The following is a 19,253-nucleotide window of genomic DNA, read 5'->3' on the forward strand; positions in this document are numbered from 1 at the left end:
CGCAGTGTTCATTTCAGCTCTAATAAGATATCTAGGATACTACTGACAGCTCTTTCCTGAAAAATCCACATCTGAATTCTACCATAATGTTTGCTTTGTGAATCCCTCTTCGAGAATCATTCCAAACAGAAGCCACTAGGTTGGAATTAATGCTTGAGATGGTGCACATATTTTAGTTGCCTCAGTGGCCACCAGAAGGCTGAAGGCAATCAATATAATCAAGTCTCACTGGGCGCTACTAGCCACTATGCAATGCAGTGCCTGCACAGTACAGCCTAGTATAGGTCCAAGCCAGCTCCTGCCTCTGCCAAGCAATGCCCTCCAGAAATATCAGGGCTCCCCTCCCTGCATCTCGGTCACCATTCAGCAAGAGTGACTGAATTGTGTTTTCAGCCCACATTGTATGCTCCACAATGCTCTGTTGCCCATGTTTATTTTGTATATACAGCTTCTATTACACATTCCTATTTTCACCTTGCTTTCAGAAGTTCTTTGCAGCCTGGTCTGGTCTGCTGACAGTGGAGTCACTGGTTGTGATGTTTTCACCATGGTTCTTATTTGCTTAGAGCTTTACATCTTAGAAGAAATGAGATTTTCTTCTTAAATGAAATGATCCTCTGCTTAATTACATTACGTACTTCTAGCAAGTCCGGAGCAGGGGGCTTGCTGAATGCCATTAAGCCGAATGCCATTAAGGCAAAAGGGGATTTAAACCATCGAGCTAATTCTCGTCAAAATAAGCAGCAACCTGAAGGTTTCATTTTCAATAACTCTCTGGTTTGAGATCTTGTCAAAAGGCAAACCAAATATAAAAACAACTTGGAGGTTTCACTCTATTTGCTGATATAAAATGCCACTTATGATTTTGAAGGATGGTTAAGCTTTAGAAATACAGAACTATGGAAATCGGCCGGTCCTCCAGCCTTTTCTGTGGAGAAAGATCCCTTTCTTTCAGTGGTGCCCTATTGACTTCAAAATCAGAGTCCCCCCACCGGAGGCCATGAAGTCTGCCATGTGTTCAACCCTCTTTTTATTTAAGTACTTAAAAGAGACCTATTAATGGGATAACCTAGATCAAAAAATCCTGAATCAGCAACCCTTATGTTATTCTTGTGTTTCTTAGCGTATGCAGTTCAAAATTTAAATTACATTGTTTTGGTCATGTCTATCTATGTAGTCCATACATCATCATGCATAATAGGATTACAGAAATGTACAAAACCAGGGAAGGGGAGAAGGGAGACTTGTGTATCCGGGTACACCTAGTACATGTGAAGGGGCCCAAGTGAAAAGTGCTTAAGTTTAATTTCGGTCTGAAAGTTAGGCACATGCTCAATTCTCCCATTGAAAGCAATGGAAGTTAAAAGTGCTTAACTCTGGATGAGTTACACCATGAGGCTGTTCTCACGAGCAGCCAAGCCTGGACTTGGCTGCCTCTGAGAACCCTCGGAATCCACATGGGTCCCAGAAGTGCTGTGGCATAAAACCAGTGCTGCCGCCAGGCTCTTCAGGGTGCAAATGCACCCTTAACCCCAGTTCCAGGATCATGTGTCAGTACTCGGTGCACAGTGCACTGTGGGATTCATGAAGGTTGGAACAATGAGTCCGGCCTCTCTTTACCAGCACATCCGGGAGCAGCACGGAGAGTCATCCATGTTGCTTCCAGCAGCGCTGGCCGTGTAAGTGCACGAACAGCCTGCATGCTGCCCAGGCTGCAAAGGGTCATCCGGGGGAAGGTAGGTTGAACCCCACCTTCCCCTCATCTGCCCATGTGAACAGCCCCCTATTCTGCAGTATTTTCAAACAGTTCTATATTTTTTATTTTAGTGTTTCTTGGGGGGGAAATCAAGAATGACAGAAGTGTATACGTTTTCCTTTAAGAATGTAAGGGTACCTTACACAGTGTAGACATAATTCATCGAGAATTGTTTCTTTCTTCCTCCATTCATTCACTGCAATCTATATGCAGCAATGGTAATTGGGTGGTTGGTTGCTTTCCCCAACAATTTCTGTACGTTTTGAGCAATTTATGGGCTGATGCTTAAGACATGTGTCTCATTTGCTCGCTGATGGCACAGGTAGCACATTTTTGTTACCCATGTTAAATTATGCTATCTTATTATTGTTTAAAGACTAATAGCATTGTGCAATTTAACATGTACAACAAAATGTGCTGCTTTCTGGACCATCACCATCAGTGAGCAAATGAGATGTTTACCCCAAAGCACTGGCCCAGGCAGTCTACTACTGGGCACCTTCACCATTGTTCACAGCTAGGCATTCATCCCTAGCTCAGCTGTTTTGTTGGATTCAGGTTAAGGCGAAAGAATACCTTGGAGTTTCTAGGCATCCAGGGATGCATTCCCTTAGCAAGTATAACAGGATGAGTTACTGGCAATGATTTTCTTCCCACACTGCAGCACTGTAAAATAGCTTCAGAAGCAAAGATCCCTGTGTAATCCAATCTTCTGGACATGCAATACCAACTCAAGATGATCTTGAAAGAGTTAAAAAAAACACAACCCCAAACTTTCCCCCTTTCCTTCCAATCCCCTCTCCTTGCATGGCACATTTTAAAACAAAATTATGAGCCTACAAGCAGGGACTTATATTGTCTGTTTTTGAACAGAAACCTAGGGCATATTAGGTATTTTTATAAAAACCTACATGGCAATGGTGAGCCATTTCAAAAAAAATGGGGCAATAAAATGTCAAATCAATTGGCCATTGACAGTGCACACAGTCCTATGGATAATTGTAGCTGCTGCAGCCTGCAGCACAAATACTTTGCATCCTCTAGTGTGGTACCCAATAGTTGTCAAGCATGGCAGAGACATCTTGGTCTGTCTAACATTTCTCAAAAAACCCTTAGTAGAAAAGAACAGCAGTGTGGCTTGTGTGCTGTTTGCAAGAGTGAGAAGCAGTCCCAGGATGCCACTCAAACTCAAAGGCTCTTCTTCCCCTTCAGCAAAGAAGTCTCTCACATAGCACAGGAGAAAGAGCAACATGAGCATTATATTACATTATATTTACATTAGAATTATATTACAATTCTGGGCCACCCACCAACACTTGGACCTGCTTCTGTAAACTTCTGTATCAGTGCAACAATGGTCCATAGGATGGGCTTTTCATTAGTAATTGCTCATCGTTCAAATGCCACTTTTCAAATTTACAATACAATAATTTTACAAACTATACCATCAGTTTTTTAATTGTGCGCCTAAAATGTGAATGTAATGTGAATGCATGTTATCATACTGGCCTACTCCTGTATCATACTAAAGTGTCAGGACTGGCTACAGTCTGTGTACAGGTGCCAAATTATCATATACATGGCCCATCAAACAAAAGTTTTAAAACATAGTCCGGCATTAGCACTGACAGTAGGAAAGCAGTACTTGGTCAGAAGCCATTCTGTTGTTTCCAGGTCTAATATGAGTAGAAGTTTTTAAATGAAGTGCTTCAGAAGAGAATTCTCAACAATGGTTTGAACTGGATGGTCTAGCTTAACTCTTGGTAGAGTCTGGAAATCACACTGAACCCTTCCCTAATTTCAATCCATAGTATTCATGAAGAACAAACAAATAGTTCAAGTGAAATGAATCACTGCTTTTGGATCTGTAATCTTCTGAGATATGAGATTATGTAATCTTCATCTTGAGGAGCTCAAAGTATACTTAAAGTTTATAATACATAATATAATTTTCCTACAATGGACAGCAACAGTTAGGTGAACTGTTGGAACACAGCCCAGCTTTGGGGAGGAGCTTGTTTTGATTAAAGACTCCATAGCATTTTATAGAAGGTCTCAGGAGATCCATAATGTCCAGGTAGAGCAGATGGTAACTTGGCTTCCATCAGCAAATTTTATTGGATTCCTTCCTTAAAAGGATAAAGTACTAATTCAACTCAGCTGGAATCTGATTCTGGCCCTTTTGGAATACCTCACAATAAACCAGTACAAGTATTTTAGACCACTAATTCACCTCAGTTCATATTTGAATGTGGTATTGTTCTGGACTTATTTTCCAAAGCCACCAAGAACTCAGCTTTTTCCTCTCAAAAAATTTGCTTCAATTCCCTTACAGTGAAAGATGAACTTGTGATGAAGTGAGTCATCAGGAGGCTTCGTTCACCACATTTCCTGAAACTTTGGGCAGCTAGGTTCCCTCCATTAAACAAATAAATGAGGAAGGTTATACAATGAATTGAATTCAATTTATGCATCAGATCTAGGATGCATGTAAGGTTTGCATAGACCCTAGGGTCTATTGTGTTGTCTCAGGGTGCAATTCATCAAGAAGTTAGGTAGGTCTGCATGCTCTTGAGGAGCTCCCAGTCCCATTCTTTTTAATGGGGCTTCTGCAGGTGAATTTTCCAATGGGTTGTGCTATGTTTTTGCATGAAATCATGGCAAGACATCATCATCGTCGTCGTCTGTTAGCTGTCCCATTGCAAATTGTTCTCTGGGTAGCTTACAGTCCTTCTCTCTCTCGAATATTTTGAGGAAACATTAACATTGCTCTTTAATTTTGCAATGTGTTTTCAAAATTCCTTCACAAAATAGAAGGAAAGTCAATACATTTTCCCCCTAGCCTAACAGTTCACAGAAAACTTCCTTGATGAACTCAGACATCTTCTGTTGATTGACCAATATTATCACCTGTACATTTTATTTTAAAGTACAGAAAATAAACTGAAATTGTTTTGCTTTTCTGTAGAGATATTCTATTTCAGTTTTCAAAGAAAATCCACAAAGAGAATTCAAAGTCAAGGATCCCCTTCTATCTTTCATTTCCTGCTTTCTTCTTCACAGCACTTCTTTAGGTTTCAAACTGTGTTCTAGGGAAACCTGTGCTTGGAACTTATTTCCAGCTCAGTGAATTTAGGATCAAGGGGTAATATTAGGGGCCAATTCACACTTTTGCCAATATAGCTGTCTGCCACTGCTGAATGTGTTGGAAGTAAGCTTTGAATAGGATGCATACACGTATATTTGTATTCCTTGAAAGGATTCAAGAGATTAAGTTGAAAGGATTATAGATATGGAGGGCACTGAGCACATGGATGTACACCCGATTCAAGTCCTATCCACATTTTATGCTCAATGCATATACAGACTGTGCACAATGTACACACACACGTGCTCACATATTAACATGCTTCCTATCTATATGTGTATTTCAGAGAGTCTGTACCCAGGTTCACTTTTAAAATAAACACAGGTGCAGTCATTCACACAAAAACATGTACAAGTGTACAGACACCTGTAAGCATGTACATAATAATGTCTGAATAAAGTTTCAAATGTTACTTCCTGCAAACTCTGTGACATCTTCTATCCTGCATCTTCATCTCAGTGCATGCTTTTCTTTAAGCTAAGACCATTAGTTCATCCACTCTTTTAGGATGTTGTTGTTCCAATAAAATCTATGGACTGTTTTCTTAAAACCTGCCTCCTTGTACAATAATCAGTTTTCTCTCTTTCTGACATTAGAAACAGAGTAGACATATTCAAGTAGAAATGGGACTTCTGTCCCATTCAAGGACAGCATATCGGTTTCCCCAACATTGTGATGAAGCTGCACTCAGAAAATGGTTGCCAAGCATTTTCTGTATTACATTCCTATGCCCTCTCATCATTAACTTCACAATGGACACAGAATTAATGGGATGGATCTCAAGGTTTCATTCCTCTGGAGAAAGGAAACCTTAGGATCTGACCCTAAGTCACACACATACACACACATACACTTTCCCCGCTTTTATAGCCTGCCTTTTTCCCTGGGTCTCAAGGCAGTGTAAAATTAAAAGCAGTGGTTTTAAAGCAGTCTCCCATAAGGACACTCATCAAACTATACCAGCTTAGCTTCCACAAGATTATTAATTTATGTGTCTTCAGAAATACCCTCACAGCCACTAAGTTTTGTAGAAATAGTTTAGCCAACAATGGAAATTTCTACAAATCAAATTCAAAACTTCCATTTATCTCAGCCAAAGACTGGATGACAGTCATATATCCTCCAAGGAGCAAAATAATGTAATGTAGAATAGTCTCTCTTGCACAGTTTGCTGGACAAATTTGTCACCAGCTCCCACTTTACTTAAACTAGGTGATATTTGCAGAATAATTGAAGTGAAGTGGATGCCTCATAAAATGCTTCAAACACAATCTTATCTGAGATTTCTGGAAGCACTGCTGACTTAAATTGTCACAGCACAATACCTTGCTTTAAATTCATAATAAACTAGCATTAAGGGAGATTTGCATTCTCTATGAGCCAATCACAGAAAAGTCTGACATTTTTTCATGCATCTCATGACCCTTTTACCTCCGCAATGCACAGTGGTGCATACAGTGCATGAGCTGGTCATTTTGGCTGCATGCTTATTCAATACTATGCCCACCCCCCAGGTTGCCTTCTGTGTTAGCAGAAATGGCAGGAAATGGCCATTTCATATGTGTGTGCTGTGCAAGGAAAGGGGCTACCCCAGCCATGATTACACATCAATTGCATGGTGGATGAAAGGGCAAATCCACCTTTGTACCCTTACAAATTTTGGTGAAAAGGAAAATCAGGTTAACAAAAGTCAACAAAGCAACTTGTAATAAGAAAGTGGTTTAATTTTAGATATGGGTCAAACATAAAAGGCAACTGATGTAGAGCAAAGCCCATCTTTGGAGGACACAGTCTGAGGTAAATTGATATATTCATTCCCAGCACAGCCTCCTTCTCTGCTGATTACAAGTCTCCACTAGTGTTTGCAGGACAGATTAGCCATTCTCCTCGTATATAAGAGACACTGTTCAAAGAGGTTGGAACACAGCTGCCTCTTTACAGACTTTACCTAGTTTTCAAAAGGACAAGGATCATGTGACTGGGGGATGTATGCCTCTGCAATAGAAAATCTAAATTAATCTTCATAGAAAATGGAGAGCCTTGTTTGGATCTAGCAGAAAAGAAGAGCCACTTGTAGGTGAAATCTTCTTAAGACCAAAATGAAACTTTGAGGGAATCCTGTGAACATTCTGGGCTGCAAGACTTCCTAAGCATGGCCAACAAAAGAAATTAGCTTTCCGAAGAAAAGGTTCTTGGTTTAAATTTAAAAGTTGTTTTGCCATAAGAGCCACTGCACTGCCAAATGTCCAAGAATGTCGCATCTAATCCCTCCTATCTAGTTATTGCAGTAGCTCTGCGGCTTTTTGTGTTCCTTCTTGTCGCTCCCTACTCTTTTATAGTCTTTCCTTTCTTTCTCCTCCTCATTGGGGAAGAGGCAAGATAGAAGCTCAGTACATTTCATTTGGAAAATAAGGAAATAAATGCGCTCAGCTTTTTCAGCAGTTTCATAAGAGACCTTTCAATAATCCTGCATCACTTGAGCATTCTTCCTTCCTCTGCTTTGAAATGTTCCATTCGGCACATGGCTACAGAATCTGCATTTAGATAAGAGGAATCAAAAATAGCTCCATCCAGTTACCCTGATATGAGGGATGAATGAATGAGTCTTGAATAAGTCTGCTGGTACCAACACATTTAATATTTGAACTTCCTTTGGCGGCAATCGTGCAAACAGTTGATTGCACACAAGTCCAGTTAAAACCGGTGGGCTTTGATGTGCACAGGATTGCAACTTTGATCCTGCACAGACTAATCACCATTCCTTACAAGAACAAATCTCTGTGTGAGCAGCCCTCTGGGACAGATATAGTTCTGCTCTATTAAATCCTGGATTACTATTACTATTATTAAATTCTGGATAACTAATACTATTATTACTATGATTAAATCCCAGATTACTATTATATCATCTCACTCTTCACCAAACAGAACAGATTAAATGCCTCAAGAATGAAATGGTCAGATAAATGTAAAGGCAGAGGGGTTCCCTAGCACTTCTTGATAAGTATCCACAGAACCTTCTCAATGTCTGTCATGTATTCCATGTGGGCCTCATCCAGGGTCCACTTGATTCAACTGGCTTTAAATCAAGCTTTGAGGGATCTAACCCAATTATCCCCCATCTCCTGAAAAATCTAATCCACTCACCTCGAATGTCATGTCACCTTAGTGTGCTGCCATTTACTATTGTTTCACATGCTGCTTCTCCTCACCCCCACTTAATGAGGAAGCACATGCTACAAGAGCTAATTCATCCTCAGCTTCAGCTGCCAGACTCAAAGGAGATTCCGGTAGTAATTCTATTCTGAAGACATAGAAAAGTTAGAGTCAGTTATCATTTTTTTAAAAAAACCTTTTGAATCATTACTGGAGAACTGAATGGTGAACAAAACTGATTACTATTTATTATAGCATGTGATATAGATTATAATATCAATAATACACATCACATGCTATAACAAATCATAGATAGTCCTCAAACAACTTAACAGTCTGACTGTTTTTTCACTCTCCTCCTCAGCTCTCTCAGAATTCTCATTCTCATGCTATCTACTGTAATGGGTTTCATGTATTCTCACCTTACAAAAAAACAACCACCTTGAACATTTTCAAAACAACTGCAAAACTGCTCCACGGATAAAGAATAGCAGGGTGTGTGTATAAACAATATTTTTCACAGTACTTGAAAAACCAGTGCAAAGCATTGGCTGTCCTACCTTCAACTAGAAGGTAGATTAGATGAAGAAGGAGAATGCTGGTAAACTTATTTACACACCAAACAAAGCTTTCATATATAGATCAGGGGCATAACAAAAAAAGGGGACAGAGAAACGAGACAAAGAGGGGAAGAGAGAACTGTGCCATCCCCAATGAAATGCTATGTGCTTTGTATTTTATCTCGTAAGAAGAGAGAGGAGGAAACTAGTAGACTGTAGATATTAATTATTTTAAATGTAAATATTAATTATTAGAGTGAATTAATTATTTTAAAACACTTTAGTTGTTTAAAGAAGACTCGTTCACTCACTCCTCTAACCCAGAACAAGCTCCAGAAGTCAGTGCAGCCAGGTAAGTAGGCAATTCATTCATTTTCTTAATTACCTTACCTCTATAAGTATTTACTGAGGCTATTCACATGATTGGGTGGGTGGGTGGGAAGGCAGGGCCAACATACCTTCCCCAAGACAACCAACGGATGCTACCGGGAGTACAGCTGATTCCTAGACGATCCACCCTGCTCCACGCAGCACAGATCTCCAGGGGCCGATATCCCATGATGCACCACGTGATGAGACACCCGTTTCTGTGTGCACCTAGGTGGCCAGATTTGGCTTTTTAAAAGCCAAATTCTGGCTTACGGCCCATTTGACCTATGAGTATACCCCTTAGGTTCTGGCAACTCTGCGCACTCAGGCTGCAAGCAGCCCAAGCACATACACAATCCCTGCACCAGGGTTAAGGGCTCACTCAAGCCCTTAACCTTGACTAAAGGCCAGGCTGCAATGTGGAGTTAGGCAGGCAGGCAGCACCGGGATCCACGTGGATCCTGGCGTTGCATACAAACAGCCTAACTCAGGCTGGGCTGCCCTAGCCTGGGTTAGGCTGCTCAATGGAACAGCTTTAATGTCTAGCAAAATCGTCTCTCCCCCAGTGTTCACGCTATTTGTTTTCATCTGTGTGTGGAATGAATTTTGTTCCGGACAGCAGTATCAAGGCAGTGTGTGCTCATGTGCATTCAGAGTGGGGCCTTCCTGATTCAACCTGAACGGGATCAAGAATTAACTGAGCAGATATCCAAAAAACTTGTGAGACGCGCACATGTGCACACCTTAGAGGGAACACTGCTCCCCCCTAATAATGTTCTTTGCCACACCTTTTGCTCTCCCAAACTAGTTGTTTTGGAGTCGTTCCTGATTGTCTAGGATTGGAATTTCCAAATTCTTTATTTCTTACATCAACATCCATTTGCCAGACTTTACTTGCCATAATTTCACCCATCCCTGAGACAATTGAAGAGACCCTCCTCTGGATGCCGCTTCCAAGGAAAGCTATGTAATTCCTTTCTCACAGACAAATCCACCTTTGCACTCTCACATCATTTCTGACTTTAAAAAAAACAAGTGAAGACTTGTCTGTTCTCCCTTCATTATGCCATCATTATGCTGTAGGCTGTCTTTTTAATGGGTTTTAAATTGTGTTTTATCTTTAGGTTGTGAATTTTTAATGTTTTAAAGCAAGTAAATGATATTTTATTGTTTACTTTATTACCTTGGCACTTCATTACCTTGGCACTTTCGGGTGGAAAGGCCATTTCCAAATACTGGAAATAAATATGTGTTGAGAAGATAAACAGTCTGACCATCCTCCTAGGCTTCTCTGGTTGTTTCTTATATTCAAATTCCAAAAGAATTTCTTCATGTTCATTGGAATGGCAACATATAGTGGGTGGTTTCAGTTTGCCAAAGAGAGCACTGGGCCAAATTCATCATGGTAAAAAATATTTCTATTTCATTCTTAGGCCACCAGCTTTTATGTTAGAATCAAAGAAGAATGTTGAGCCCATAAATGATTTCCCCTATGAACTTGTAGTTTTCAATATAATTGCACAGACAATAATATCTGGCACTATGTCATGTATTTGGGCTTTGACACAGACTGCAGTTTGTTTGTTTGTTTGTTATTTCTTTATGTAAACTGCTCTGAGCCTTTTTTTGGGGGGAAGGGTAGTATAGAAATAGAAATCGAATGAATGAATGGATGTTTGTTTGCAGGGGCGTATCTAGGGTAGGGCAGGCAGGGCACGTGCCCCGGGCGCCACTTGAAGGGGGGCGCAATTTTTTAAAAATTTAAAAAATGGCCACTGAAAACAAAATGGCAACTACACATGTTCAAATGGCCTCTGTGAGGCCCTAGTCCATGCTAGGAGTGTGCACGGTTCGGTCCGGGCACAATAGAAAAGACCGCCGGACCAGTCCGGAGGTCCAGCGGTCTGGCGGTCCAGATGGGCGGGGTCTGTTACTTTAAGCGGGGGGTGGTAGTACTTCCCCCCCCCACACTGCTCTTCCCCCTCCGGTGCAGGTCTTTTGAAAAATCTTCTTGGGGCGGCAGAGTTCCTCCCTGCCACCCCTGCCCCGTCGTTGTTTGTAAAGGCTTAAAAGAGACGAGTGCTAGCGGCACGCATGCGCCCTCCTCAGCACACACGCTCATCTCTGATGCTGCCGTGCGCGCACTGTGATGTATGCGGCGCGCGGCAGCGTCGGAGACAAGCGCGCGTGCCAAGGAGGGCGCATGCGCACTACTAGCGCTCGTCTCTTTTAAGCCTTTACAAACAACGACGGGGGCAGGGGCGGCAGGGAGGAACTCTGCCGCCCCAAGAAGATTTTTCAAAAGAACAGCACCGGAGGGGGAAGAGCAGCAGGGGGGTAAGTACTACCACCACCCCCGCTTAAAGTAACAGTCCCCCCATGCCGGACCGGGGGGGCACCGGACCATGCACACCCCTAGTCCATGCCAGGCTTCGGAGAGGCCATTTGAGCATGCATGACAGCCATTTTGTTTTCAGCAGCCATTATATATAAAAATGGCCACCACACATGCTCAAATGGCCCCTGCGAGGCCCTAGAGGCCAGCGGGGGGAGGGGGGACCTTTGCAGACCCCCCTCCCAATGGCCTTTAGGAAACTCCCTGAAGGGGTTACAGGTAATTTTTTTAAATTTAATATAATATAAGTCACTGTACACATTTTCAGATTGGCACTGTGTAAAGAGAATCAGGGCTTGTGAATACTGAGCTGAAGTGTATAAGCTAGGATTGTATTCATTTGCTCTTACTTTGCTTCTTGTGATAAGTGAGTTAAATGTGATGTCTTAATAATATTAATGGTGAGTTTGTCTTTGAATCAGTGTGAAATCCTTAGTATTAAGGCCCACTGGGAGTTTCTTGCTCTCTTTCTCTCATTTTAACTGTCTTTCTGAAATACTAGAATATATTCCAAGCAGTGACACAGTTTACTCTGCATATCCTTTAATTATTTACAGAGTATCTGGGGAAAGTCAAATTCTCCATTTATTTTTTAAAACGTATGTAATAGTGATGCTACAATACATAGTAAAGAATTAGACAGGCACTTCTGTTTAGTTTTCCAAGTACACCTCCACATGGTATTTGGGTATTTCATGAGCCCCAGCATACTGAAATTTGTAGTTTTTGGTCTGACTACTTCCACAGCTAAATAGTTTTTGAAATATTAAAAGATTACCGAGCTTGACTTGTATTTTTCAGCTGATATTATTGTAAAGTTATCTGAAAGATGGGTGTCAGATGTTTGGACAGGGGCGCAATTTCAGTGTTTGCCCTAGGTGCAGTTTTCCCTAGATACACCTCTGTTTGTTTGTTTGTTTGTTTGTTTGTTTGTTTGTTTGTTTTCCCTTTTGGTTTTCTGGAATATTGGTTTTTGAGTACTGCTTTTGGTTTTTATCCTTTGGTTCTTTATATTTTAACATTTTACTTTCTTATGATTTTTTAATGACTATTGTTAATCACCTTGGCCATCTCAGAAACACGGGGGCTGTTCACTTGCAAAGCCCTACCTGGGTTGGCTGCTCCATGTGCTGCTTGCAGCCGGAGCAGCCACAGAGCCAGGAAGCCAGAGCACCCAGCAGCCGGGAAATCCCCCAGTGCACCATATACTCCTCGTGTGGCGCATTGTAGGATTTCTGGAGGCCAGGCTTCATTTTCCTGGCCTCCAGATGGGTGTACCACTCCTGGAAGTGTGGTGTGCCCAAGCAGTGCAGCCAAAGGCACCCCATGGATCATCTGGGGGGGATGGTAGGTGCGATCCAGCCTTCCCCCTCCCTCCAGCCCCCAGGTTACAAGGTCATGTAAATGACCTTAAGATGTGAAAGTGGATGTGAATGACCTTAAGATGTGAATATGTATCTTCATTACATACATAATTACCTGTTGGGTTCTATCCAGTAAACTTTGTTTGTTTGGACATATGTCCCAGGCAGGAGATGTGGGGGAGGAGTCAGAAAGGAAACGGAGGGAAGGAGAAAGTGGAGTTGTTGCCAAATAAACCTTTAGTTAAATCTACATAAGAGTTCTTTGTGTGTATGAGGGAAGCAGCTATAAAACATCTGGTGATGGGATTTTGAACCAGTTATGCGTGTGAGCCTGCAAAGCTTGTGAAGGTTTCTGCATCTTCATTTCATTGCATTACTTGGCCTACATTCCTGAACTGCTTTCTACTATTGTTGCTGCTGCTTGTTTCTCTAGCTTCCTGACCTGCACAACATCTGAAGGTACTTTTTCCTTATCAATCCTGGACTCTGTTGTTCACTGGATGCCCACTGCAGCATAGCTCAGATCCAACCACCACCTTTTTCCTTGTCATCAGGGGAACCGGCTCTTCCCTGAAAACAATGGAGGTCCTATTTCTGCAATTTCCTCCTTGTCATACAGAGCCCAGATTTTACTCCAGCAAGGCAGAAGGTTATATTGCTTCACTTCCTGGGCCCTGAAGGCCAAATAATATATAATTATTTGCCCTTTCCTGCCAACATGGAAGGGGATGCCAATTCCTATGAAGCTGCTCTTCAAGCCTTAGATGATCATTTCAACCCTACTTTTAATGTGATTGCTGAACATTACAAATTATATTCTAGATCACAACTGCCTGGTGAATCTATCAATCAGTATATCACAGCATTTGTGTGCCTTAAGTGTAACCTGTGAGTTGGCCAACTGTACTGATGGCTCAGGGATCAGATGGTTATAAAAACAAACTGCTACAAATTGTGTGAAAAACTGCTATTGGTGCAGAAACTCACCGGATAAAGTTATAGAGATGGCTAGGAGGGTGGAAAATGCTCTTCACTATGCCAGATGGCTCTCTTTGGTACCCCAAAACCAGCCTCCTGAAATCCAGACTGTTCAGTCTAAATCCTTCCAAACCCAATCTTCTCATATGGCACTGCCTCAGAAAGTGGCAGCACAAGTAAGAAGAAGCTACCACTTCTACCGATGTGGAGAATCTGCCCACAAAGCCAATTTTGCTCACTCTCCTACATGGAAAGTCACTTGCAACAGGTGCAAAATGGGGGGGGGGCTTTGCTAAGGTTTGTAAATCTGCTGTCCACTCCATTACTGATGCCTCCCCCCGAAGCTCAGCTCATGAAGTAAAGAAATCTTAAGGATGAATACAACTGAAGGAAGCCTGGGCGGGTGCACGGCTGGGGGAGTCAGTCATGTGACTTGCCTCTGGGGGGCCACCTAAGGCAGTGGGCCCCCAGACAACTGTCTCCCATTGCCCTATTATAGTTACGCCCCTGTGCACCATATGATGAGGCAGCTGAACCACTTCCTGACCGCATTTTAAGTGTGACAGAGTCAGAGCCTGCTTCTCCATATTGTCAAGTTAAACCTAATGGCCATGAAGTGCAGATGCTGGTTGATTCTAGTTTTCCATACATTATTATTTCCCACCTAATTTACAAGAAGCAAAGAGCATATCAACACATCGAGGTTGGAGGTGAGTAACCAACATATAGAAGAGGGGTCAAGCTCACGGTCACTAGCTCCTTCCCTAACCTCCATATGTTCCTCTGAATCTCAGCACAGAATCTGTGCATATAAGCGGTGCATGTACAGGCTTTGTCTGCGCAATTGTTACCCTACAAAAATGTAAAGTAAAGGTCACACACAGAAAGCCTATGTGCATACATCTTATGTGTACACTGGTTCTTCTGTGCAGAGCATATCAACCTGTTGAGGTTGGAGGTGGGGCCAGTGGGTATAACTCTGATCTTCCCCTCTCAACACAGTTCTCATTTAGAGATCTGGTCAACTGAATGGGGCTAATGCCAGATTTTTCAGTATTAAAGGCACTTAACCAGGAGCTCAGGAGTTCTCTTGTGCAGACATATAGACATGCTTTAAATTCTTGCAGAGTGGTTCACTTCTTCACCATCCAGAGAAAACTGCAACCCAATTACCAGGAAGAAAATACAGAAAGAGCATTTACGTCATAGTGGAAAAGCAAGGGAACATTTTAAAAACTTTTTTTAAATGTAAGCAGTGAATTGTATTCTGGGACTCTGCTTTTTGACTCTGCAGCCATCTCTTTGTAGTCCAGAACAGTCTCCCATCCAAAGATTAGGACAAATATACAAATAAAAGGTTGATGAGAGATAAGTGAAGACAGCAGTTTAAAATGTCTAAACTTACTGAAAAGGGTGGAGAATTGTTTTCTTAAGACACAAGCCTCAAAAAGCAAAATGCATCAGTTCATTGTCGATTTGGTCTATTACAAGAGCATTTCAAAAACAGGTACATTAGTGGGATAACATAATCTATGTGACTCAAGCTATTCATGGACACTGCAGCAAAACCCTTTATTTGTTTAATGAAAATTCTCTAACAATGGATCTGCCTGCTTCAGCAAGCATGGCTTACTGTTTGATAATGCCAGGGTCTTTTAATTATTATTTTAAATGCAGGTTTTCCCCCTTCTGACAATGTTTGCACAGATGGTGTTCACTGCAGCACCTACCAACTTTGTTATACTAAATTTAGTTTAGTAGAAGAAACAGATTTGTGGGGAGGGAGAGATGCATACCTTAAAGTACTGCTTTGTTTAAATGTTGGTAGATGCTGCTTCCAAAACAGGTAATATTCTATGGGGGGAAATGCAGAAATTGCATTACAGAGCAGGTTGACACTAACTGCAATTTTTTCACAGCCACAGTGACCAGCACTATCTTTCTTTCTTTCTTTCTTTCTTTCTTTCTTTCTTTCTTTCTTTCTTTCTTTCTTTCTTTCTTTCTTTCTTTCTATATGACATAAGTTAGATCCCTACAGCACAACTTTATAGTTGTGGGGACAGTTTTGTTTCTGTAATTCTGGATGCTTGAAGACAGTGATGATAAGTGGTGGCCAGTGGATCAGATATAAACCACAAAGAATGTTAATCTGTACCCTAATGGTCTACAAAATGTTAATCAAAATGGTGCAAAAATGTTTGCCAAAGGTTACATGTTGGGGGGGGGGGACCGTTTTCCAAAGTTATGTTTTTGAGAGATATTCCATACTTTTATTTTATTTATTTGTTTTGAGATAGTTGTATCCTGCCTTTTAATTTTACAAAGCTCATAAAGTGGATTCTAAAAAACAAAATAATAATACATATGATATAAACAATATGAGAACATACAATAACAATAACACATCTGATCAGCTAAACAACAATAGAAGAGCAGCGTGAAACTTAGCAAAAGTGTCCATAAACCACATAAAATAAAGTTCTGAACAGCAATATATTGTGAGTTTGTTTGTACCACACCTTATTTTGGGCACTGAAGAAAGAATAAGAATAAGAATAAGAATAAGAATAAGAATAAGAATAAGAATAAGAATAAGAATAAGAAATGCTGCAGGATGGAAAAGTGGGGCAAGCATATTGCATATGTGCATATTGCATATGTGTCTTTTTTTTTTTTTAACCATCTTATGTTTAAATTCTTGCTGTAAACCACCTTGGGATTGTTTTAATGAAAGGTGGTATATAAATGTAACAATCTATCAATCAATCAATCAATAAAATATGGGCTCTATGCTGAGTCCAAACCTCATCAACACACTCCTGTGCTTTGGGCAGCTGCTTCCATTCAGGAAAGGTTTATTATGTTAGCAATGGTGGCAGTAGTAACACTTCAGAGTGCTTGTCAGTGGCCACACTGGCAGTTGCCATCCTTTTTCATCAGGGCCTCAGGGGCCAGTTGTGGACTTTAATGACCTTAGAAGTTCAGCTAGTTGCTCAGTTGGTCAACCCTGATGCTGACCTTAAACTGATGCCAAAAGTCCCATAAGATTTGTTCAAAACAAACACATCCCTGGAGAAAGTGTACCACCATTGGGGGAGGCTGGGGCACCAGCACAGAAAAAGTCCCATCCCCATTCTCCACCCAACTAACACCTGAATGCATGGTCCATGGGGAAAAGGCCTCCAAAGCTTTTCTTAGTTGCTGGGGAGGTTCATGCATGCACATCCCTCTTTTGAATTTGTAGTCAGGCTGAAGTGAATGTGCTCCATAACATGAAGCCCTAACTGTGAGATGGCTGAATTTATTATAGCACGTGAATGTTTTTGAAAAGGGTTAGATTGTGTGGCAAAATATACTTCTGGACCCTAGTTTCTTATATGAATGGGTAGGTGATACTTGTTATGGCATGGGGCAAGGGATCTGAGTGAGCATGCACTTTAGCCATTGATTTGATTGAGATAGACACATGAGAGTCAAGCCCGCTCTCCCCTGATAACTTGGCAAAGAGGCACCATTTGATTCTCTTTATTTAGCATGGGGAGAGTAACTGGCTCTATTCCACCCCAGAACAATACCTCCAGTGACTGTTGCTGGTGTCTATCTTGCATTTCTTTTTAGATTGTGAGCCCTTTGGGGATAGGGATTCATCTCATTTATTTATTATTTCTCTGTGTAAACTGCCCTGAGCCATTTTTGGAAGGGCGGTTTAGAAATCAAATAAATAAATAAATAAATAAATAAATAAATAAATGATGGGGCCTTTACCTTTGCACACACTAGGCAATGGCTGGATTGTCCCAACCTGTGTGTCTCTGTCTGAGGTTCACAACTGTCTTTTCCAACAAAGAATCAAGCAAAGACAATTTCATAGATATTGAGGCTGTCCACATGAGCAGTGTGAAGAGCCATAAGGGGGTTAGCCATAAGGGGGTTAGCGGGGAGAGTGGGCTTGACCCGCTCTCACTGCAGAGAATCCCTGGGCGGCCAGATCTGCCACCCACACAATTACTGGCTTCATCACTGAGCCAGTTGGGGCAGCGGGGACTGGAGGCCTCCCGGCTCCCAGAAGTCCCAGAATGCCCCAGGCGAGTGTGTGGGGCATTCTGGGGAGCCCCCCAACACCGGGAGGCTTGTTGCAGCCTCCCCATTGGGCAGGCGCGTAACAATGATAGGGCAAGGGGAGACAGTTGTCTGGTGGCCCCACTGCCTGGAGGGGCACCCCAGGGGCACCTCATGTGACTCCCCATTGCCCCCTGCCCAGCCCCATAGCCTCTCAGCCACTTGCCCTCTTCGCCGTCTCTCCTGCTTGTTCTGCTGGCCGCAATCGAAGCAGCAGGCAAGCTGCAAAGAGCTCCTTTTCTCCCGCCTCTCAGCTGATCGGCGGGTGGGCGGGGCTTCCACGGAGGCCTCCGTGTAGGCCGCAGTGAAGCCTGAACTCGAGTAGGGCCCAAGCAAGCCAGGAAGGAGGAGGCAGCCAGAGTGTTCTCTGCAGCAGAAGACCCCTTGCTGCCCTGCTTAACCCAGACCAGCATTTGCCAGGTAGAGTGTGAACTCCTTTTTGTGGTTACCTTTCCCGCCCCCCCCCCCCCATATATAGGGATCTGCTTGCCATAGGGCTTGGGTATGGGGGGAGGGACCGAGAAGTCTCTGAATATTTATTTTGAAACAGCTTGGAAAATTTGCTGACTTAAAAAAAACTATCTAAAAAGTCCTATAAGTGGCTTGTTTCATGGCAGAAAATTGCAAAAACTTCTGGAACAGTATTTTATTAATTTTATTTATTCATTCATTCATTTATAAATGCACTTATGTTCAAGTTGTTTTGCAACCCAGAAGGTCTGAGTGAGAACTGTGAAACATGTGTGGTGCTTTTATTTTATTTTTCTTGTGTGTGAACTGCTCCCCAATAACTTGCAGGGACTTCAGGGTAAATCTGGCCAACATGTGAATGCAGCACCTCCATTCCAGAGGAGATGTGTCTTAAAGGGCTTTAAAAGCCTCCTGTGAAAAACCTCCTGCAATCAAACTTGACTGAATTTGTTCAGAATTCTGGGAAAACAAACATAGGTTCACCCTGCATGGTTGAAAGTCTCCTTTGCTAATCTGCAGCAAGGGGGCCATTTTAATCATTCATCTTTCTAGTGTGTTCTAGGCATTAAAAGTAAAACAAATGTATAGTACTCAATGTATATCACTATATATTGTGACGTGTGCGTGTGTGTATTCAGTGAAATGTATTTCCAGGCAGCATACTTATTTTGGAATATCAGACTTAAATCCTTGGGGGCCTGGGGTGTGCGGAGGCCCTGGACTTTGGGGGGGGGCCCATTTTAAAATCTTGTCTCTGGGCCCACTCCAACCTTGCTACGCCCCTGCCATTGGGGGGTCTCCTCATGTCACCATGGCACAGAGGTGAGCCACGGCGGCACACGATCAAAAAAATGGGATTAGTGGAGCGCTTACTCCACTAACTTCGTTGAATGGGGGGGAGCATTTAGGAGGGCTGGCTGCTGGGAGCCACATGGCT

At 42.2% G+C, this 19,253-nt stretch overlaps 1 long non-coding RNA gene across 2 annotated transcripts in view; it reads right to left on the reverse strand.

Annotated features, from left to right (window-relative positions):
• Positions 1–6,607: 6,607 nt before the first annotated feature.
• The window catches only part of LOC128351951 (uncharacterized), a 36,476-nt gene continuing 23,830 nt past the window's right edge, over positions 6,608–19,253 (reverse strand). The window contains exons 4-5 of one of the 2 annotated variants that reach the window (XR_008320135.1): positions 8,052–8,208; positions 6,608–6,852 (exon numbers count right to left, since the gene is read on the reverse strand). This is a non-coding gene — a long non-coding RNA (uncharacterized LOC128351951). Of the gene's footprint in view, positions 6,853–6,890; positions 7,439–8,051; positions 8,209–19,253 lie in introns of those variants that run through there. The other variant, XR_008320134.1, reaches the window with a different exon arrangement.

This window comes from Hemicordylus capensis, chromosome 3, assembly GCF_027244095.1.
Source record: "Hemicordylus capensis ecotype Gifberg chromosome 3, rHemCap1.1.pri, whole genome shotgun sequence".
Classification (NCBI taxonomy): domain Eukaryota; kingdom Metazoa; phylum Chordata; class Lepidosauria; order Squamata; family Cordylidae; genus Hemicordylus; species Hemicordylus capensis.